The sequence below is a fragment of the Capra hircus genome, chromosome 8, assembly GCF_001704415.2.
Source record: "Capra hircus breed San Clemente chromosome 8, ASM170441v1, whole genome shotgun sequence".
NCBI classification, from domain to species: Eukaryota; Metazoa; Chordata; class Mammalia; order Artiodactyla; family Bovidae; genus Capra; species Capra hircus.
Genome location: NC_030815.1, coordinates 94,621,827 through 94,646,434, shown reverse-complemented (window position 1 = coordinate 94,646,434; position 24,608 = coordinate 94,621,827). Strand labels below are relative to the sequence as shown.

The following is a 24,608-nucleotide window of genomic DNA, read 5'->3' as shown; positions in this document are numbered from 1 at the left end:
GTGGCCCTTTGAGAGAGGCAAGGGTCCTCCTCCATTCCATCAACTCTGAGATTATCTGAATCAAAAGAAACTTGAAAAGAATCTTCATAAAATTTAAAAGATTTGGGAAATTATGCTGTTTTTCTTTCTATATTCATCTACATATTTCTGATAAATTGGAAATGGTGAGGGGTGGGGAGGGAGATTAACTGAAGGTGAAATGCATAGTGGGCTGCTGAGAGGGAGTTTATTCAATGGCAGCAATGTGTCCTAGGATGGGTGTGAAGGGTGGTTTTTAAGTTCCACAAATGGTAGACAGAATAAAGGCCTTTCACGGATATCCACATATCAGTCCTTGGCATGTGCAAATGTGTTACCTTACACAAAAAAAGACTTGAAAAAGTCATGAAAAATAGACTTGAAAAAGGTCATGAAAAAAAGACATGAAAAAAGTCATGTGAGACTTTGCAGATGAGACTGTTAAGGATTTTGACATGTGAAGGCTGTTGAGCGTAGGGGAGAAATCACAAGAGTCCTGCTAAGAGAGGCATGAAGGTCCAAGTCAGAGAGAGGAGATGTGACAACAGAAGAAGAGACTGAAGTCATGTGCTTTGAATGTGGAAGAAGGAATCGTGAGCAAAGGAGTCAGGGCAGTCTCTAGAAGCTGGAGAAGGAAAGAAATATTCTCCCCTAGAGCCTCTAGAAAAAGAACACAGCCCTGTAGACACCTTGATTTTAGTTCATAAGACCCATTTCAAACTCTAACCTTTAGAACTGTAAGATAGGTTTGCGTTGTTTTGAGCCACAAAGTTTGTGGTTATTTGTTACAGCAACTGTAGGAAAAGAATACACTGAACAATCCACCTGAACCATGAGTACAACTTGTAGAGGAAAAGAATTGTGAGGACAAAATGGAAGAGTTCTTTCGATAAATTCTGTAATACTTTAGAAGTCACATGTGGGAAACCTCTAACTGAGCTTATTGTAGGAGGGGGTCACATTTTCCTTCTTATTCCACAGAAGCATTTTTGGTTGAAATACATTGCTAGGGCCAGGCACCGAGGAAACAGGTGGGGAATGGTGGTGATGAAAACAGGCTCTGATTGCAGGGACACAGAACAGCTGCATATTAAAACAGCAGGAGGTCATCCCGGAGGAGGGTCTCTATGCGCTGATTCTCAGCTAAGAATCCTGACTCAGTTGCAACACTAACAAGGGTCTAGAATGACATTGTGGGTATTCCCTGTTCACTCTGGGAGTTTCCAGAAGTACCTGAAAAGTAGAGAGTATTCTAATGTACTGGAAATCCTACTTGTGTAGAAATGGCTTTGAAACTGATGAATATCAGGAGTGAATGATATTATGACCACATTTGTACTCATGGGTTGATGCACTTGGACCATTTACTTTATACTACTACAGTGGGTGGCTTTTTGACTTTTAACATTGGAACCTAAAAATGGGGTTAAATTTAGGAACAGAGAATTCTGAAATCCCTGAAGTTCTAAAAACACAAAAAAATTTTTTTTCTTTAGCAGCAAGTAGAGACATGAAATGACGTGAAACTATTGTCTTTATTTCTCTCACTTGGTATGAAATGCATACATTTCATTGCAGAAATAGTAATGTGTTTGATTCTGAGGTGCTGCTCTAGACTTGAGTGAAGTGTTATGTAATATATAGTAAATAGCTGATATTTCCTTTCTAAAATCTAAATCTAAAAGCATTTAATCTCAAGAGTTCAGATAAGGGATTATGGAGTTGCAACTGGGACCAACCATTTACTGAGCATACTGGATTGAATGGTGTTCCCCAGAATTCATAAGGAGTAAGCCAAGGAATGCTAAAGATTGCCAGCAACTATCAGATGCTAGGAGAGAAGCATGGGGTGGGTTCTCCCTTAGCCTCTGGGGAGCCAACCCTGCTGACACCTTAATTTTGGACTTCTGATCTCCTGAACTGTGAGAAAATAAATTTCTGGTGTTTTAAGCCACTTGGCTTGTGGCAGTTTGATATAGTGGTCCTAGGAAATTAAAACACTGGGCAAGAACCAGTTTAGCTTAGGAATAACAACTGGGCTTATTTTGAAAGTTTTGAATTTTGAAAGTTTCATTAATTTATTCAACAGAATATCTCTTTCAGTAGAAGAATGGTAGCATAAGTATACCTTACATAGTGGTATTACATTCTCTTTTTAACAGTGTTAATAGGATATTAACTGCAACACTGCTTTTAATAGAAAACATTGAAGAAGCATTGAAGACTAATTATATAATTATAGGGAGCAGGAAAATCAGTTACAACACATTCATACTGAAGAATAATAACCAAGCTAAAAAAATTCACGCCTTTGAAAAGCTTCAATGGCATGAAAAATTGCTCATTTTGAGTTGAAAATAAGATATGGGAGTTGTCAGAACTCATCACATTGTACATGTTATATGTATGCATTTCAGTGGCTATGCCACACACAGAATGTATCTTAGAAAAACCCTATAAATATATTGAACTCTAGTCAATAGATTTGCTTTTTGTAGTAGCATGAATTAGCAATTCTGAAACTATGTATCTTAGGCTTAAGTAAGTGAATAGATATACTGAGGATATGGAAGCTAGTTTTTTCACTGTTGAAATCGGTAGTTACAGGTGTGAATAGGTGGAATTTCAGAATATTCTCCGAAGTGTTGGGTTGAAACTGGAGGTGTTAGTTTCAATTAATGTTTCTTAGTATATACTATTAAAATATATTATGCATAAAAGATAATATAGAAGCATCACAGTTATATAGGTATCAGTTTAGATCAGTCGCTCAGTAGTGTCCAACTCTTTGCAACCACATGAATTGCAGCATGCCAGGCCTCCCTGTCCATTACCAACTACCAGAGTTCACTCAAACTCACGTCCATCGAGTCGGTGATGCCATCCAGCCATCTCATCCTCTGTCGTCCCCTTCTCCTCCTGACCCCAATCCCTCCCAGCATCAGAGTCTTTTCCAATGAGTCAACTCTTCACATGAGATGGCCAAAGTACTGGAGCTTCAGCTTTAGCATCATTCCTTCCAAAGAAATGCCAGGGTTGATCTCCTTTAGAATGGACCGGTTGGATCTCCTTGCAGTCCAAGGGACTCTCAAGAGTCTTCTCCAACACCACAGTTCAAAAGCATCAATTCTTCAGCGCTCAGCTTTCTTCACAGTCCAACTCTCACATCCATACATGACCACAGGAAAAACCACAGCCTTGACTAGACGGACCTTTGTTGGCAAAGTAATGTCTCTGCTTTTGAATATGCTATCTAGGTTGGTCATAACTTTCCTTCCAAGGAGTAAGTGTCTTTTAACTTCATGGCTGCAGTCACCTTCTGCAGTGATTTTGGAGCCCCCAAAAATAAAGTCTGACACTGACTCCACTGTTTCCCCATCTATTTCCCATGAAGTGATGGGACCGGATGCTATGATCTTCATTGTCTGAATGTTGAGCTTTAGGCCAACTTTTTCACTCTCCTCTTTCCCTTTCATCAAGAGGCTTTTTAGTTCCTCTTCACTTTCTGCCATCAGGATGGTGTCATCTGCATATCTGAGGTTATTGATATTTCTCCCAGCATTCTTGATTCCAGCTTGTGTTTCTTCCAGTCCAGCGTCTCTCATGATGTACTCTGCATAGAAGTTAACTAAGCAGGGTGACAATATACAGCCTTGACGTACTTCTTTTCCTATTTGGAACCAGTCTGTTGTTCCATGTCCATTTCTAACTGTTGCTTCCTGACCTGCATATAGGTTTCTCAAGAGGCAGGTCAGGTGGTCTGGTATTCCCATCTCTCTCAGAATTGTCCACAGTTTATTGTAATCCACACAGTCAAAGGCTTTGGCATAGTCAATAAAGCAGAAAGAGATGTTTTTCTGGAACTCTCTTGCTTTTTCGATGATCCAGTGGATGTTGGCAATTTGATCTCTGGTTCCTCTGCCTTTTCTAAAACCAGCTTGAACATCTGGAAGTTCACGGTTCACATATTGCTGAAGCCTGGCTTGGCGAATTTTGAGCATTACTTTACTAGTGTGTGAGAGGAGTGCAATTGTGCGGTAGTTTGAGCATTCTTTGGCATTGCTTTTCTTTGGAATTGGAATGAAAATTGACCTTTTCCAGTCCTGTGGCCACTGCTGAGTTTTCCAAATTTGCTGGCATATTGACTGCAGCACTTTCACAGCATCATCTTTCAGGATTTGAAATAGCTCAACTGGAATTCCCTAACCTCCACTAGCTTTGTTCATAGTGATGCTTTCTAAGCCCCACTTAACTTCACATTCCAGGATGTCTGGCTCTAGGTGAGTGATCACACCATCGTGATTATCTGGATCATGAAGATCTTTTTTGTACAGTTCTTCTGTGTATTCTTGCCACCTCTTCTTAATATCTTCTGCTTCTGTTGGGTCCATACCATTTCTGTCCTTTATCAAGGCCATCTTTGCATGAAATGTTTCCTTGGTATCTCTAATTTTCTTGAAGAGATCTCTAGGTTTATATGTATAGAAATAATTATATATACATAGATAATTTTTAGCTCTGTCTTCTGAGAGGGCCTAGGAGAAATGACTCAGTAATAAAAGTGAGCACACCTCGCACACAAAACTTGGTTTCTAAATATCACTTTCCAATGAAAGAAAATAAGAGTCCTTGGGAAAATAGCTGGTTCCAAGAGAGGGTCAGGAAACACAAGATAAATCTGCATCATCTTGTGCAAGAAAGAAAGGAATTTCTTAAAGAACAGCAAGAATGTTTCAAAAGAACGCAGAAACCAGCTTGAAAACCTCTTACTCAGTAAATATGGGACAATTTGTGTATAAAAATTAATAATGATAATAATGGATTATAACTTGTTAAATAAAATCTATGAGGCCATATTTGTATCAATAAAGGAATAAATGAGTAAATAAAAAATGAGAAAGGAGGAGAAGTTCTTTCTAGAATACTGACAAATATAGAAAAGAGTGATGGAGACAGAAAACCACTAATGAGTGCTAAAATTAGTGGATGAATGATGTTCACTAGGAGGTTTAATGAAGAATGGAATGTTTACATAGTTTCAAATTATCTCCTCATAAATCACTTATTAATTTTAAAGGAAAATAGCTATGTTAGAGTGGCAACAAGTTAGCAGACTCTACTTTAACTAAGTGATCAAAGTTAACAAAACAATATTATTTGTCTAATGGTGAGATGCACTGAGAAGCATACAGCATTACTTTGGTGGTATTCCTGCCAAAAAGGCAAAATCTGAATCTGATCAGACAAATTCAAATCAAAGGACATTGTACAAAATAACTGGCTTATACTCTTCAAAATGTCAAGGGCAAGAAACACACACACAAAACAGTGAGGAACTGTTCCAAATGAAAGAGATTGAAAATTGTGAGAAATAAATGCACCTAAGATTTGATTTTAGACCAAGAGAAAACAATCTATAGAGGACACTTATGGGACAACTGATGAAATTTGAATAAAGATTGTGGACTGTGAATTGCATCAGTGTTAAATTTCCTAGTTTTGATAGTTGTACTGTGGTTATACAGAGAATCAATGTCCTTTTTCTTAGGGAATATGCACTGATTTCTCCAACTTACTCTCAAATGGTTTATACCAAAGGCATGAATACATATACATACATCTGATAAAACAGATGAATCACATGTATTGATGAATCTGGGCAAAGAGTATATGAGTATTCTTTTTGTTTTATTTTTACAACATTTTTGTAGGGAACATTTGAAATTATGCCAAAGTAAAAAGTTATAAAAATAAGGTACAAACCCCTGTGTAGTATGATCATAAGTTTGAAAGATTAAAACATTAAAATATATTTATTTACCTTATTTATATGCGTAGGAACTGGAAAGAAATACAATAAAATATTATCAATGGTTATATCCTCTTTTAAGTTTTAAGGGTTATTATAAAGTTTTTTATTTATATTCAAAATATTCTGTTTTCTTACTACCCTTGGAATAAAGTCCAATGACTTTAAATGTCCTTTGGCTTCTTCAGGGGGAGGTATTGTTTATCACTACATCTAAATAGCTACTCTCCTTTTCTCCATCACTTCCTAGTCCCCTTTTCTGGATTAGTGGTGCCAGCTCCCTTTAATGGCAGAATGTTGGAAACAAGCATACAGTCTCAAGGACGGATTATATATATTATAATACAGCCATCATCATAACTACCAGGCAGTCTACACTCTGGAAAATCTTTTCTATGTGTTTTTTCCAAAAAAAGAAAAAAAAAAAAGAGCTTGGCTGTCCTGCTTCCTGGCTTGTGGTCAAGCTACCAGAATATATTCCTTTCTTCTTCTAGTTTCTTCCCTTACCTTTTGGGCAACTGGAGATAGCCAACAAAATCCAGAATTCAATTCCTGTTGTTTCCTTGCTTCCTTAGTTCAGTTCAGTCATTCAGTCGTGTCTGACTCTTAGCGGCCTCATGGACTGTAGCACACCACACTTCCCTGTCCATCACCAATTCCTGAGGTTACTCAAATTCATGTCCATCAAGTTGGTAATGCCACCCAACCATCTCAGCCTCTGTCACCCCCTTCTCCTCCCACCTTCTGTCTTTCCCAGCATCAGGGTTTTTTCCAATGAGTCAGTTCTTCGTATCAGGTGGCTGAAGTATTGACGTTTCAGCTTCAGTATCAGTTCTGCCAATGAATATTCAGGACTGATTTCCTTTAGGATTGACTGGTTTGATGTCCTTGCAGTTCAAGGGACTCTCAAGAGTCTTCTCCAACACCACGGTGAAAAAACATCAGTTCTTCAGTGCTCAGCTTTCTTTATAGTCCAACTCTCACATCCATACGTGACTACTAGAAAAACATTAGCTTGGACTATATGGACCTTTGCTGCAAAATAATGTCTCTGCCTTTTATTATGCTATCTAGGTTGGTCATAGATTTTCTTCCAAGGAGCAAGTGTCTTTTAATTTCCTGGCGGCAGTCACCATCTGCAGTGATTTTGGAGCCCAACAAAATAAAAGTCTGGCACTGTTTCCATTGTTTCCCTATCTATTTGCCATGAAGTGATAAGACCAGATGCCATGATCTTCATTTTTTGAATGTTGAGTTTTAAGCCAGACTTTTTGTTGTTGTTGTTGTTAAACAAAGCTACTTTTAATAGTTTGGGGTGAGCCCCACAGGAATAAAAAACACTGGGAAGGGGTAACCCCCTTACCCCCAGGAGAGGCCCAGGGGGAGATAGGCTACTTGAGGGATAGTAAACGCAAAAGGGACCCACTGCAGACTCAGGGCAAAGGGAATGCCATCCGTGCTGGGACCTGTGAGCGATACAGGAGAAAACGCGAGCGTGATGGGACTGGCTCCAGGCACACAGGTGAAGGGCAAGAGGGTTGGACACGAAGCCACAAAGCTACTTGGGTTCCTGCTTCTTCTCATTTGCCTTTTTCTGCTTCTGCTGCATGATCTCCGAGTCCCTCTGCTTGCGGGCGGCAGCAGAAAGCCCATCATCTCGGCGCTTTCCCTTAACCGAGTCGCTCTGCTTTTTCATATTCTTCTGGCGGGCGAGCTTGTGCTGGTTACTGCGGGTCATGGCGACCACAACGGCTCCCTTAAGCCAGCCTTTTCACTCTCCTCTTTCAATTTCGTCTAGTGGCTCTTCAGTTCCTCTTCTCTTTCTGCCATAAGAGTGGTGTCATCTGCATATCTGAGGTTATTGATATTTCTCCTGGCAATCTTGATACCATCTTGTGCTTCATCCAGCCAAGCATTTCTGCATTCAATGGTAACTTTGCTTCCTAGCTTGCAACTTTAGTCAACTTTCAAGTAATTCAAACTCTGAGCTGTTTTTTTTCCATCCGTAAGGTAGGAAAAATAGTAGTGCCTCGTGACATTGTACAGGAGGCAGGGATCAAGACCATCCCCAAGGAAAAGCAATATAACAAGGCCAAATGGTTGTCTAAGGAGGCCTTACAAATAGCTGTGAATAGAAAAGAAGTGAAAGGGAAAGGAGAAAAAGAAAGCTATACCCAATTGAATGCAGAGTTCCAAAGAATAGCAAGGAGAGATAAGAAAGCCTTCCTCAGTGATCAATGCAAAGAAATAGAGAAAAACAATAGAATGGGAAAAGCTAGAGATCTCTTCAAGAAAATCAGATATAGAAAAGGAACTTCTCATGCAAAGATGGACACAATAAAGGACAGAAATGGTATGGACCTAACGGAAGCAGAAGATATTAAGAAGAAGTGGCAAGAATACACAAAGTTCAGTTCAGTTGCTCAGTCGTGTCGTCGACTCTTTGCGACCCTATGAATCGCAGCATGCCAGGCCTCCCTGTCCATCACCAACTCCCGGAGTTCACTCAGACTCATGTCCATCGAGTCAGTGATGCCATCCAACCATCTCATCCTCGGTCGTCCCCTTCTCCTCCTGCCCCCAATCCCTCCCAGCATCAGAGTCTTTTCCAATGAGTCAACTCTTTGCATGAGGTGGCCAAAGTACTGGAGTTTCAGCTTCAGCATCATTCCTTCCAAAGAAATCCCAGGGCTGATCTCCTTCAGAATGGACCGGTTGGATCTCCTTGCAGTCCAAGGGACTCTCAAGAGTCTTCTACAACACCACAGTTCTTAAGCATCAATTCTTCAGTGCTCTGCCTTCTTCACAGTCCAACTCTCACATCCATACATGACCACAGGAAAAACCATCGCCTTGACTAGATGGACCTTAGTTGGCAAAATAATGTCTCTCCTTTTGAATATGCTGTCTAGGTTGGTCATAACTTTTCTTCCAAGGAGTAAGCGTCTTTTAATTTCATGGCGGCAGTCACCATCTGCAGTGATTTTGGAGCCCCCCCAAATAAAGTCTGACACTGTTTCCCCTGTTTCCCCATCTATTTCGCATGAAGTGATGGGACTGGATGCCACGATCTTTGTTTTCTGAATGTTGAGCTTTAGGCCAACTTTTTCACTCTCCTCTTTCCCTTTCATCAAGAGGCTTTTTAGTTCCTCTTCACTTTCTGCCATCAGGGTGGTGTCATCTGCATATCTGAGGTTATTGGTATTTCTCCCGGCAATCTTGATTCCAGTTTGTGTTTCTTCCAGTCCAGCGTTTCTCATGATGTACTCTGCATAGAAGTTAAATAAGCAGGGTGACAGTATACAGCCTAGATGTACTCCTTTTCCTATTTGGAACCAGTCTGTTGTTCCATGTCCAGTTTGAACTGTTGCCTCCTGACCTGCATACAGATTTTTCAAGAGGCGGGCAGGTGGTCTGGTATTCCCATCTCTCTCAGAATTGTCCACAGTTTATTGTGATCCACACAGTCAAAGGCTTTAGCATAGTCAATAAAGCAGAAATAGATGTTTTTCTGGAACTCTCTTGCTTTTTCGATGATCCAGCGGATGTTGGCAATTTGACCTTAGGAAGCATCATTATGAACAAAGCTAGTGGAGGTGAAAGAATCCCAGTTGAGCTATTTCAAATCCTAAAAGATAATGTTGTTTAAGTGCTGTACTCAATATGCCAGCAAATTTGGAAAACTCAGCAGTGGCCACAGGATGGGAAAAAGTCAGTTTTCATTCCAATCCCAGAGAAAGGCAATGCCAAAGAATGCTCAAACTACTGCACAATTGCACTCATCTCAAACGCTAGTGAAGTAATGCTCAAAATTGGTTGCTCAAAAGTGGTTCAACAGTACGTGAACCATGAACTTCCAGATGTTCAAGCTGGTTTTAGAAAAGGCAGAGGAACCAGAGATCAAATTGCCAACACCCACTGGGTCATCGAAAAAGCAAGAGAGTTCCAGAAAAACATCCACTTCTGCTTTATTGACTATCCAAATCCTTTGACTGTGTGTGTGGACCACAATAAATTGTGGAAAATTCTGAGAGAGATGGGAATACCAGACCACCTGATCTGCCTCTTGAGAAATCTGTATGCAGGTCAGGAAGCTACTGTTAGAACTGGACATGGAACAACAGACTGGTTCCAAATAGGAAAAGGAGTACGTCAAGGCTGTATATTGTCACCCTGCTTATTTAACTTATATGCAGAGTGCATCATGAGAAATGCTGGGCTGGATGAATCACAAGTTGGAATCAAGAATGCTGGGAAAAATATCAATAACCTCCGATATGCAGGTGACACCACCCTTATGGCAGCAAGCAAAGAAGAACTAAAGAGCCTCTTGATGAAAGTGAAAGAAGAGAGTGAAAAAGTTGGCTCAAAACTCAACATTCAGAAAATTAAGATCATGGCATCTGGTCCCATCACTTCATGGGTAATAGATGGGGAAACAGTGGAAACAGTGACAGATTTTATTTTTGGGGGCTCCAAAATCACTTCTGATGGTGACTTCAGCCATGAAATTAAAAGACGCTTGCTCCTTGGAAGAAAAGTTGTAACCAACTTTTTAAATAGCATATTAAAAGGCAGAGACATTACTTTGCAGTAAAAGTCCATAGAGTCCAAGCTAATGTTTTTCCAGTAGTCACGTATAGATGTGAGAGTTGGACTATAAAGAAAGCTGAGTGCCGAAGAATTGATGCTTTTGAACTATGGTGTTGGAGAAGACTCTTGAGAGTCCCTTGGACTGCAAGGAGATCCAATCAGTCCATCCTAAAGGAAATCAATCCTGAATGTTCATTGGCAGGACTGATGCTGAAACTGAAACTCCAATACTTTGGCCACCTGATTCGAAGAACTGACTCACTGGAAAAGACCCTGATGCCGGTAAAGATTGAAGGCAAGAGGAGAAGGGGATGACAGAGGATGAGATGGTTGTATGGGATCACCAATTCAATGAACATGAGTTTGGGTAAACTCCAGGAGTTGGTGATGGACAGGGAGGCCTGGTGTGCTGCAGTCCATGGGGTCGCAAGAGTGAGATACAATTGAGCGACTGAATTGAACTGAACTGAACTGAGGGGTATTGTAGGATATAGGGTCAGGATGCTGCAAAACCTTAAGGAAAGCACCCACTTCACTGTGAGGGTTAAACATCATTCTCTTGAAGATTCTTGTTTACCCGTTTATGTGCTGTCCTGGGGGGGCCCCAGGCAGAACTAGCTGCTTACTTCTCCATGCTCCAGTTGCTTTTTCTTCTTTTTCTTTTGAGAGCATTTACCAGGTTGGGTTGAGATTTTTCTTTTTAGAAGTTTCACTTCCCTGGCTGAGCTGAGAGCTTTCTCATGAGTACCAATGTGCCAGTTTTATCTCTGCATCCCTAGTGCCTGGCACAGAATCTGATGAACAGCAGAGCACATTACATGCCTATAGAAAGCAGGCAATTCCAGTTCTAGCGGTATTTCTCCATGAAATCTTTTGATCCTCTAAATAGTAATTTTTGCATCTGGTGAGAACTGAGCACTCCGAACACCTTCTGCCTTGTTGTTGTTGTTCAGTTGCCCAGTTGTGTTCAATTCTTTGTGACCCCATGGACTGCAGAATGCCAGACTTCCCTGTCCTTCACCATCTCCTGGAGCTTGCTCAAACTTGTGTCCACTGAGTTGGTGATGCCATCCAACCATCTCGTCCTCTGTCATACCCTTCTCCTCCTGCCTTCAGTCTTTCCCAGCATCAGGGCTTTAAATTGTAGTTATCTGTCAGCATTTTTTCATTTTAATTTACCTTCCCACTCCCTCATGCAGGGCCCCAGTCACATGATTGCTGAAACTGCATCTTGTTCATCTTTGAAATCTGAGCAGTGTCTGGCCTATGCATTCCATCATTTGTTTAAGATACAGTTGCTGAGCAAGGAGCAAGGGATATGACTCAAGCATTTGATGTACAATACAGTTCTTGCCTTTTTTACATAGGCCTATTCAGCAAACCACTTCCCCATTGCAAAATGAATTGGAGGGTGGGGCTGCCTTCAATGTTAAAATCAGTCAGGGTTACCAGAAGTCTTTTACCTACCTCTGACTAGAAAGCATTAATTCACAACTTACTTCAAATCCAGGCCTATCTCTTTTACCAAGAATGTCAGAATAAGAATCTGAATCATTATACATGTGCAAAAAACAATGCAAATTCTGAGCAGGACAAGGATTGTTGGAACTGATGGGAAGATAAAATCCAGAATAAATGATTGAATTATAGTTCCCATGGTCACAGAATTTTGAAAAAACTTTTCTGACCTCTGCAACTATTATGTTCTACTACTGCATATGGCTATCCAACATTAATTGCACTGGTTGGCATTACATTATATTAAACTTACACTGTAAATATATGACAGTTGAATAGAGGTTTTGCCAGAGTCTGGTACCAACTTGGTGAGTTTTTTATTCACTGAACAAATGTTTACTGAGCTTATATCATATACCAGCTCTATTTTAGAAATGGCTGATAGATAAACATGACAGACCCTGCCCTTGCTCTCATTTTTTTTTCTTTTTTGCTATTAAATAATCCATGTTGACTGTATTTATCCTGGTCACTAAACTTGCAGACTCGCTGTGGGGAATGGAGAGAATGTTTATATAGCATTCAGATGTTTTGATAGGCACTATGTACTATGTAAGAACTCTATGTGATTAGTCTCCAGCAGAATATTAATGTGTTAAAAATCAACCATGAAATTGCATTTCTAAGGTCCTTTTGCTTTTGACTTTAATATTTCTTAATAGTCAAGTCCACTGATTTTCATTTGATTATCGGTTTTTTAAATTAAACTTGTTTGCACCATTTAACAGAGAAATAGTGTTTTGATTCCTCTTGGAATATAAATGCTCCATTCTGAGTAAAGCTGGGATAGATTGGAGGCAGAAAGAGAAGGGGACGACAGAGGATGAGATGGCTGGATGGCATTACTGACTTGATGGACATGAGTCTGAGTGAACTCCGGGAGTTGGTGATGGACAGGGAGGCCTGGCGTGCTGCGATTCATGGGGTTGCAAAGAGTCGGACACGACTGAGCAACTGAACTGAACTGAGTAATGTTTTGTAGAGTTGTTTTTCTTTAATATTCATATTTCCTCCTCAATCTCACAGAATATTAGAACTAGGAGGAAATGTGAGTATCATCTAATCTAATGCTGGTTAAACATTTCCATTCTTTTCATAATATTTGAAAGTGCTTCTTTTCTGAAGAGTCAAGGTTCTGGAAAATTTTTGCCTGCCAAACTGTATTTCATTATTAATTACCAATATTTCATTTTTCTCACTTTCATTAAAGATGTTACTGCTAATCATAACTTTCAATTAGTATGAGGCAATTGGAATTATGGCAAGTGGCTATTGATTCTGGAGCCCAAATTACTGGTTTGAATCTTTGTTCCACCATTCACTAGCTGGGAAACCTTGAGCAAATTTCTTAACTCTCTGTGCCTCTGTTTCCTCATCTGTACATGAATGATGATGATAGTACGTACTTCATATCGAGTTGTGAAGATTCCTGCATTATTGCAGCCCAAACAAAGAAAAGCCCCCTTTATTGTCCTGTCAAATCAAAAGAGGCTTCTTTTAATATTAGATTTCTAATAAAATAAAATATTATAAATATTTTAGCTTGTGAATACTCATACTATACCTTTTTAGACTCCAGTGAGTTTCTAAGGAGTTTCTATTTGAGGATAAACTTCTCTTTGACGATGACAGACGTGAAACTTAGAGAAGTGAGGTTCTTGAGGACTCCCAGCTGGTCAGGGTTAGACCAGCACTAGAACCTGGAACTTTAAATTGGAGAATTGTGCATTTATCAGGCTAATTAGAAGCTTGTTCCTAAAGGTCACAGATCCTCCCACATCATGAGGTGTGGAATAGACATATGATGGGAATGTTAGAAGCACTTGCTATCAGGAATTCTGTGCCCACTGAAAGAAACCAAGTATTGGAAAGAATTCCAAGTATTGGAAAGAAACCAAGTGTTGGAAAGAAGACATCTATAAGGAATGTCTCCATGATTTGGAGATTCCAAATTATCATATATCACTGCAGAATACAACTTCCTCCAGAAAATGCATTATAGAATAACCGAGGAGTTGAAATAACTCCATAAAGACCTTAATAAAGTCTGCAAATATTTTCCAGGCAAGAATACTGGAGTGGGATGCCATTCCTTCTCTAAGGGATCTTCCTGACTGAAGGATCGAATCCATATCTCTTGCATCTCCTGCATTGGCAGGGTGATTCTTTACCACTGTGCCACCTGGGAAGACTCTATAAATACTAGACTTTTAAAATAGATTCTGTCACAGAAATAAAGTTGACACCATATGCTGATATCATTACTAAAACAAAGCAAACTATGAGCTTACCTGAATGTACAAAAATTCAGTAATCATGGTGGATGCCAGTGACCGCTGCTGCCTAGCAAAGGGCTGATGGATGTAGCATGATCAGAAGTGGCTACACTGCAGGATGAAGGCCCTACATAGAGCTCCCACACTGCCCTCAGCTTGACCTACTGGGTGCTAAGTGAGCTTCTCAGTCAGTCTCAACAGTTTCCCAGTCCTGTCTCAGCCTACATGACAACAATTACTTGTCATGAATTTTCTGGGAAGCTCCTGAGTAATTGAGATCTGGGAATGATAAACCCAAGAATGTCTAAGCACTATTCTCAGGGCTGGTTAATATTTGTATAAGCTTCTGAGGGGACTGTAAATGGATACACGCTTTGGGGAGGACAATTTAATATTTAATTATTATAAGTTTTTAAATTGTCCACTTTCTTTTATCAGTAAATCCACATCTATCAATCTATTATATGTATTAGAGACACATGGACAAAGAGATACTCAGAGCTACCTAGCAGTGTTATACAATGGCAAAACAGGAAGTAATCTCAATGGTCATCAACAGGAAACTGATTAAAAAATTATTGTGCATTTATACAATGAGAAAATACACAGCCATTACAAATGATACTCTAGGATAAAATTTATTGATATGGAAAATACTTAGGATATGAAAGTGAAAGTAGCCCAGTCGTGTCCGACTCTTTGTGACCCCATGGACTGTAGTTCATGGAATTCTCCAGGCCAGAATACTGGAATGGGTAGCCTCTCCCTTTTCCAGGGGACCTTCCCATAGCAGGGAGAACTCAGGTCTCCTGCATTGCAGGTGGATTCTTTACCAGCTGAGCCACAAGGGAAGTCCAAGAATACTGGAGTGGGTAGCTTATCCCTTCTCCAGCAGATCTTCCCAGGAATCAAACTGGGGTCTCCTGCATTGCAGGAGGATTCTTTACCAACTGAGCTATCAGGGAAACCCTATAACACGGAGTAAAAAAATAAGAATACAAATTTATACTATGTACATATGATCCCATTTATATAAAAAAAATTATGTCTTCATAAAGACGGAAGATTGAAATGAAATACACCAAAATATAAACAATATACATTTTAGAGGTGGATTATAACTAATTTTAATTTTTTTGTATATTGTATATTTTCTATAATAAGTATGTAGTACCTTTTTTTTTTTCATGCAGCCCCAGAGGGGCATGTAGTACCTTTTAAATCAACTATATTTATTAAATAGTACATGCCTTCATGACCCAGATAATCATGATGGTGTGATCACTAATCTAGAGCCAGACATCCTGGAATGTGAAGTCAAGTGGGCCTTAGAAAGCATCACTATGAACAGAGCTAGTGGAGGTGATAGAATTCCAGTTGAGCTATTTCAAATCCTGAAAGACGATGCTGTGAAACTGCTGCACTCAATATGCCAGCAAATTTAGAAAACGCAGCAGTGGCCACAGGACTGGAAAAGGTCAGTTTTCATTCCAACCCCAAAGAAAAGCAATGCCAAAGAATGCTCAAACTACCGCACAATTGCACTCATCTCACACGCTAGTAAAGTAATGCTCAAAATTCTCCAAGCGAGACTTCAGCAATATGTGAACTGTGAACTTCCAGATGTTCAAGCTGGTTTTAGAAAAGGCAGAGGAACCAGAGATCAAATTGCCAACATCCGCTGGATCATCGAAAAAGCAAGAGAGTTCCAGAAAAATATCTATTTCTGCTTTATTGACTATGCCAAAGCCTTTGACTATGTGGATCACTATGTGGACAATTCTGAGAGAGATGGGAATACCAGACCACCTGACCTGTCTCTTGAGAAATCTGTATGCAGGTCAGGAAGCAACAGTTCAAACTGGACACGGAACACCAGACTGGTTCCAAATAGGAAAAGGAGTACATCAAGGCTGTATATTGTCACCCTGCTTATTTAACTTATATGCAGAGTACATCATGAGAAATGCTGGACTGGAAGAAACACAAGCTGGAATCAAGAATGCTGGGAGAAATATCAATAACCTCAGATATGCAGATGACATCACCCTGATGGCAGAAAGTGAAGAGGAGATAAAAAGCCTCTTGATGAAAATGAAAGAGGAGAGTGAAAAAGTTGGCTTAAAGCTCAACATTCAGAAAACTAAGATCATGGCATCCAGTCCCATCACTTCATGGCAAATAGATGGGGAAACAGTGTCAGACTTTATTTTTTTGGGCTCCAAAATCACTGCAGATGGTGACTGCAGCCATGAACTTAAAAGACGCTTACTCCTTGGAAGGAAAGTTATGACCAACCTAGATAGTATATTCAAAAGCAGAGACATTATTTTGCCAACTAAGGTCCGTCTAGTCAAGGCTATGGTTTTTCCTGTGGTCATGTATGGATGTGAGAGTTGGACTGTGAAGAAGGCAGAGTGCTGAAGAATTGATGCTTTTGAACTGTGGTGTTGGAGAAGACTCTTGAGAGTCCCTTGGACTGCAAGGAGATCCAACCAGTCCATTCTGAAGGAGATCAGCCCTGGGATTTTTTTGGAAGGAATGATGCTGAAGCTGAAACTCCAGTACTTTGGCCATCTCATGCAAAGAGTTGACTCATTGGAAAAGACTGATGCTGGGAGGGATTGGGGGCAGGAGGAGAAGGGGATGACCAAGGATGAGATGGCTGGATGGCATCACTGACTCGATGGATGTGAGTCTGAGTGAACTCCGGGAGTTGGTGATGGACAGGGAGGCCTGGCGTGCTGCAATTCATGGGGTCGCAAAGAGTTGGACATGACTGAGCGACTGAACTGAACTGAACTGATGTCTACAAAATTAAATATGGAATGGAAAGAAATCCAGACACTTAGTTCCTCTTTGCAGAAAACAACAATATCAACAGTTTCTCCTGTATTATTCCAGAGATTCTACAGTGTAGGAGTTGTGTGTAGTGTATGTGTATGTGTGTGTCTTCACATTCATTCATTCACAAATGGAAGAATACTACAAAAACTGTCTTATACTTCACTTCTTTTACATAGTGATACAGTTTAGAGGTCATTCCAAACTAGTAAATATACATCTGTCCAATTCTTTTGTTTTTTTAAACTGGTTGTGGTGCATGGCTTGTAGGATTTTAGTTTTCCAGTCAGGGCAGAACCCAGGCCCTGGCAGTGAAAGCACGAGTCCTCACTACCATGCTGCCAGGAAACTACCCAGTTCTTTTTAATAGCTGCAAAATATTCCCTAGAATGAACAGAACATAATTGGTTTAATCGATTCTCCATTTATGGGCAGTTAGTTGTTTATTATCTTTCACTATTATGAACAATGGTACTATGAACAGCCTTATCTATGTGTCTTTAAGCACAGGTACAGGTTATCAGTTCAGTTCAGTCGCTCAGTCATGTCCAACTCTTTGCGACTCCATGGACTGCAGCAGGCCAGGCCTCTCTGTCCATCACCAACTCCCGGAGTTCATGCAAACTAATGTCCATCGAGTCGGTGAGGCCATCTAACCATCTCATCCTCTGTCATCCCCTTCTCCTCCTGCCTTCAATCTTTCCCAGCATCAGGGTCTCTTCAAATGAGGCAGCTCTTTGCATCAGGTGCCCAAAGTGTTGGAGTTTCAGCTTTAGTTTACATCTGTCACCATTCAGTTGATCTCCTTTACCCAGTGAATATTCAGGACTGATTTCCTTTAGGATGAACTGGTTGGATCGCCTTGCAGTCCAAGGGACTCTCAAGAGTCCTCTCCAACACCACAGTTCAAAAGCATCAATTCTTCGGTGCTCAGCTTTCTTTATACTACAACACTTACATCCATACATGACTACTGGAAAAACCATAGCCTTGACTAGATGGACCTTTGTTGACAAAGTAATGTCTCTGCTTTTTAACATGCTGTCTAGGTTGGTGATAACTTTCCTTCCAAGGAGTAAGCGTCTTTTAATTTCATGGCTGCAGTCACCACCTGCAGTGATTTTGCTGCTGCTGCTAAGTCGCTTCAGTCGTGTCCGACCCTGTGTGACCCCATAGATGGCAGCCCACCAGGCTCCCCCGTCCCTGGGATTCTCCAGGCAAGATCAGTGGAGTGGGTTGCCATTTCCTTCTCCAATGCATGAAAGCAAAAAGTGAAAGTGAAGTCACTCTTCGTGACCCCATGGACTGCAGCCTTCCAGGCTCCTCCGCCCATGGGATTTTTCAGGCAAGAGTACTGGAGTGGGGTGCCATTGCTTTCTCCATGCAGTGATTTTGGAGCCCCCCAAAATAAAGTCAGCCACTGTTTCCATTGTTTCCCCATCTATTTGCCATGAAGTGATGGGACCGGATGCCATGATCTTAGTTTTCTGAATGTTGAGCTTTAAGCCAACTTTTTCACTCTCCTCTTTTACTTTCATCAAGAGGCTCTTTAGATCTTCACTTTCTGCCATCAGGGTGGTGTCATCTGCATATCTGAGGTTATTGATATTTCTCCCGACAATCTTGATTCCAGCTTGTGCTTCATCCAGCCCAGTGTTTCTCATGGTGTACTCTGCATATAAGTTAAATAAGCATGGTGACAATATACAGCCTTGACGTACTCCTTTTCCTATTTGGAACCAGTCTGTTGTTCCATGTCCAGTTCTAATTGTTGCTTCTACAGGTATATCTACAGTGAATTTCTTGATATAGAATCATTGAGTCAAAGGCTTATACACAGGAAAAATACATACTCAAATTTTGAACATTTATTTAGTGATCATTGCACATGATCCAGAAACACAAGTTTTGAAAAATCTAAATAACCCTAAATATTTCTCACTTAAAAATACGATTATTTTATTTATCATGATGTATATCCCCACTATATAATACACAGCATTTGTTGCTGTTTATTGCAGAGGCAGTGTCCATATTAGCAGTGGGCATGCACAATAGTTGGGGGATAGCCAGGCATTAACAGGATATCAACACAACTATACCAACTCAACCTCTCTATGCACAAAAAAGTTAATTTATAAATATACTCGTGTTTCCTAGCTACTGATTCTAAAATTCCTTACTCCTTATCTAATATACATATATGTTGAGAAAGGTAAGCAAACAAATTCATTGTTTCCTCTAAATAATAAAAATAGGCACAGTATTATCCTTTAATAAAATGTGCTTACTTCCTTTAAAAAATGTACTTAACACACAGCAAAATAAATAAAATAAGTTTAGCAAGAAAACTGTTAAATTCGGTTCAATTTTTGGCCAAGAACTAAATAATACTTTCTTTGTTCTCAAGTATGTATTTTCCTGAATTGGACTTTGTTATTGAATTGTGATTGGCGATTGTGCTTAAATTTTGACAACTGTCATTGTTTTTTAAAATTTTATATTATATGAGATAACTTTGGTTTATAACATTATATATTTCATGTTAGAACCTTCTATTTCTACTTCTGTGTATACTACAATGTGAAAAGTGAAATAAAGTGTTAGTCGCTCAGTTGTGTCTGACTCTTTGTGGCCCCATGGACATGCCAGGCTCCTCTGTCCATGGAATTCTCCAGGGAAGAATACTGGAGTGGGTAGCCATTCCCTTCTCCAGGGGATCTCCCCAACCCAGGGATCAAACCTCAGTATCCTGTATTGCAGGCAGATTCTTTACCGTCTGAGCCACCAGGGAAGCCCACTACAATATGCTCACCAACCAAAAAATTTAGTTTACATTTATCACCGTTCATTCGATTTCCTTTACCCATTCCCCATCCCCACAGACCTTCCCCTCTGGTAACCTCTATTCTGCTGTTTATATCTGTGTGTTTTTGTTTCCTTTGGTTTGTTCATTTATCTTGGATTCATTTGTTTTTTATATTCCACATATGGGTGAAATCATATGGTATTTGTCTTTCTCTGAGTTACCTCACTTATTATTAGTATTTTTTAAATTTGTTTATTTTAATTGGAGGCTAATTACTTTACAATACTGTAGTGGTTTTTGCCATACATTGGCATGAATCCACCACAGGTGTACATGTGTTCCCCATCCCGAATCCCCGTCCCTCCTCCCTCCGCATCCCATCGCTCAGGGTCATCCCAGTGCACCAGCCCTGAGCACCCTGTCTGATGCATCAAACCTGGACTGGCGATCTATTTCACATATGATAATATACATGATTCAATGCTATTCTCTCAAATCATCGTACCCTCACCTTCTCCCAGAGAAGAATCCAAAAGTCTATTCTTTACATCTGTGTCTCTTTTGCTGTCCCGCATATAGGGTCATTGTTACCATCTTTCTAAATTCCATATATATGTGTTAGTATACTGTATTGGTATTTTTCTTTCTGCCTTACTTCACTCTGTATAATAGGCTCCAGTTTCATCCACCTCATTAGAACTGATTCAAATGCATTCTTTTTAAAAGCTGAGTAATATTCCACTGTGTATATGTACCACAGCTTTCTTATCCATTCATCTCCCAATAGACATCTAGGTTGCCTCTGTGTCCTGGCTATTCTAAACAGTGCTGTGATGAACATTGGGGTACACATGTCTCTTTCAATTCTGGTTTCCTCGGTGTGTATGCCCAGCAGTGGGATTGCTGGGTCATAAGGCAGTTCTATTTGCAATTTTTTAAGGAATCTCCACACTGTTCTCCATAGTGGCTGTACTAGTTTGCATTCCCACCAACAGTGTAAGAGAGTTCCCTTTTCTCTGCACCCTCTCCAGCATTTGTTTGTAGATTTTTTGATAGCAGCTATTCTAATTGGTGTGAGATGATAACCTCATTGTGGTTTTGATTTGCATTTCTTTGATAATGAGTGTGTTTGTTACCCATCAGTATGTTTTATTTGGAGAATTGTCTATTTAGTTCTTTGGCCCATTTTGGATTGGGTAGTTTATTTTTCTGGAATTTAGCTGCAAGAGCTGCTTGTATATTTTTGAGATTAATTCTTTGTCAATTGCTTCACTTGCTATTATTTTCTCCCATTCTGAAGGCTCTCATTTCACCTTGCTTATAGTTTCCTTCATTGTGCAAAAGCTTTTAAGTTTAATTAGGTCCTATTTGTTTATTTTTGCTTTTATTTCCATTACTCTGGGAGGTGGGTCATAGAGGATCCTGCTGTGATTTATGTCGGAGAGTGTTTTGCCTATGTTTTCCTCTAGGAGTTTTATAGTTTCTGGTCTTACATTTAGATCTTTAATCCATTTTGAGTTTATTTTTGTGTGTGGTGTTAGAAAGTGTTCTAGTTTCATTCTTTTACAAGTGGTAGACCAGTTTTTCTCAGCGCCACTTGTTAAAGAGTTTGTCTTTTCTCCATTGTATATTCTCGCCTCCTTTGTCAAAGATAAGGTGTCTATAGGTGATGGATTTATCTCTGGGCTTTCTATTTTGTTCCATTGATCTATTTGTCTGTCTTTGTTCCATTGATCTATTTGTCTGTCTTTGTTCCAATACCATACTGTCTTGATGACTGTAGCTTTGTAGTATAGCCTGAAGTCAGGCAGGTTGATTTCTCCAGTTCCATTCTTCTTTCTCAAGATTGCTTCGGCTATTCAAGGTTTTTTTGTATTTCCATACAAATTGTGAAATTATTTGTTCTAGTTCTCTGAAGAATACCATTGGTAATTTGATAGGGATTGCATTGAATCTATAGAATGCTTTGGGTAGTATACTCATTTTCACTATATTGATTCTTCTGATCCATGAACATGGTATATTTCTCCATCTATTTGTGTCACTGATTTTTTTCATCAGTGTTTTATAGTTTTTTATATATAGTTCTTTTGTTTCTTTAGGTAGATTTATTCCTAAGTATTTTATTCTTTTCATTGCAATGGTGAATGAAATTGTTTCCTTAATTTTTCTTTCTGTTCTCTCATTGTTAGTGTATTGTAATGCAAGGGATTTCTGTGTGTTAATTTTATATCCTGCAACTTTACTATGTTCATTGATTAGCTCTAGCAAATTTTCTGGTGGAGTCTTTAAGGTTTTCTATGTAGAGGATTATGTCATCTGCAAACAAGTGAGAGTTTTACTTCTTCTTTTCCAATCTGGATTCCTTTTATTTCTTTTTCTTCTTTGATTGCTGTGGCTAAAACTTCCAAAACTATGTTGAATAGTAGTGGTGAGAGTGGGCACCCTTGTCTTGTTCCTGACTTTAGGGGAAATGCTTTCAATTTTTCACCATTGAAGATAATGTTTGCTGTAGGTTTATCATATATGGCTTTTATTATGTTGAGGTATGGTCCTTTTCTGCCTGATTTCTGGAGGGTTTTTTTTATCATAAATGGATGTTGAATTTTGTCAAAGGCTTTCTCTGATCTATTGAGATAATCATATGGTTTTTATCTTTCAATTTGTTAATGTGGTGTATCACATTGATTGACTTGTGAATATTGAAGAATCCTTGCATCCCTGAGATAAAGCCCACTTGGTTATGATGTATGATCTTTTTAATATGTTGTTGGTTTCTGTTTGCTAGAATTTTGTTAAGGATTTTTGTATCTATGTTCATCAGTGATATTGGCCTGTAGTTTTCTTTTTTTGTGGCATCTTTGTCTGGTTTTGGTCTTAGGGTGATGGTGGCCTCATAGAATGAGTTTGGACGTTTACCATCCTCTTCAATTTTCTGGAAGAGTTTGAGTAGGATAGGTGTTAGCTCTTCTCTAAATTTTTGGTAGAATTCAGTTGTGAAGCCATCTGGTTCTGGGCTTTTGTTTGTTGGAAGATTTCTGATTACAGTTTTGATTTTTGTGCTTGTGATGGGTCTGTTAAGATTTTCTGTTTCTTCCTGGTTCAGTTTTGGGAAGTTATACTTTTCTAAGAATTTGTCCATTTCTTCCAAGTTTTCCATTTCATTGGCATATAGTTGCTGATAGTAGTCTCTTATGATCCTTTGTATTTCTGTGGAGTTACCTCACTTAGCATAATGCTTTCAAGGTCCATCCATGTTGTTACAGATGGCAAGATTTCATCTCTTTTTATGACTTGGTAGTATTCTGTTGTACATATATATCACATCTTTTTTATCCATTTATCTGTTGATGGGCTCTTAGGTTGTTTCCATTTCTTCATTTTTGTAAATGATGCTGTGAGGAATGTAAGGGTGCATATATCTTTTCAAATTTGTGTTTCTGTATTCTTTGGATAAATACTGAGAAGTGGGTAGTTCTAGTCTTAATTTTTTGAGGCATCTCCATACTGTTTTTCATAGTGGGTGCACATTTCACATTTTTAGCAATAGCATATGAGGGTTCCCTTTTCTCCACATCCACACCAACAGTTATTTCTTGCCTTTTTGTTAAGAGCCATTCTGACAGGTGTGAGGTGATATCTCATTGTGGTTTCATTTGCTTTTCCCTAATAATTAGTGACGTTGAATTCCTTTACCTGTGTCTCTTGGCAATCTGTATGTTGTCTTTGGAAAAATGTCTATTCAGCTCTGATCCACATGTCATTTTTTTACAGATTTCCTTATTCTGAGTTTTCTGAGATATTGGCTTCTAGTTTCAAAACACTCCCTGTTTTGGCAGCAGGTAGCATAACTCCAAACATATACCAGAGGTAACTGATAATTAGGAAGGAACCTAAAGAAAGACTAATCCCAACCTCTAAGTTTGTAAGTTCAGAAACTGATGCTCAGAGAAAGGAAATGACTTAGCTAAGGCTGCATGTTGTGTTAGAAGTAGAAACAGGGTTGGACTCTAGTCACCTGTTTCACCTTCTTGAAATGACTGACTGCTGGTTCTCACAGATTTACATTGAGCCACTGAAATGGGTATAGCTTGGATTAAAACTTCTTGTTTCTTTTTTATAGCATTGACAATTTTTATTCCCAGTGACAATTAACTCTGGGGGGAAAAAACAACTTTGGGAATTAAAATTTTTTGTGTACTTTCTACAGTGTATTCAAGTGTGAAGTGGGACAAAGAGCAGAACAGGTTAGATTTGGATGCTATATGGGGAAATTCCTTGACACTTGAGCATTTTGGATTATTTAGGAAATGCCTCAGAGACTTGGCTTTCCTCTGTATTGTTGTTCTTGGTATTGCCATGAGGCCAGGGAAAGAAATGGGGCTCACAGTAATTATTTACAACAACTTTCCAGGGGGACCAGATTTTATCCTTGGTGAACAAATTTTAAGATCCCAGTCCTTCTGCCTCTTCACCCTAAGGAGGCTGGACTCTGACAGGTTACCCTCTCTCAAGGGAACAGTGGAAGTCTCAAGGCGAGACAGCGACACAGAAGGGTAATTACAGTCTTTAGACAGAATAGGGTTATGCTTAATTAACAGAGTTGCTTGGTTCCCAAGGGTTCAACACTTGCACAACTTTTTCTACAGATTAAAAGGAAGAAAGCAGACATTTCTAAGTCTAGGAGGATGTTCGGAAGTCTTTCTTGGGCCTATAATTTTAAGAGGGCTGTGTGGTTAAA

General features: G+C 39.4%; 1 pseudogene across 1 annotated transcript; it reads right to left on the bottom strand.

Moving 5' to 3' along the window:
* Positions 7,118–7,590, bottom strand: LOC102180042 (annotated as a pseudogene). Its single transcript, XR_001296023.2, has one exon. The product of XR_001296023.2 is annotated as a small EDRK-rich factor 2 pseudogene (transcript).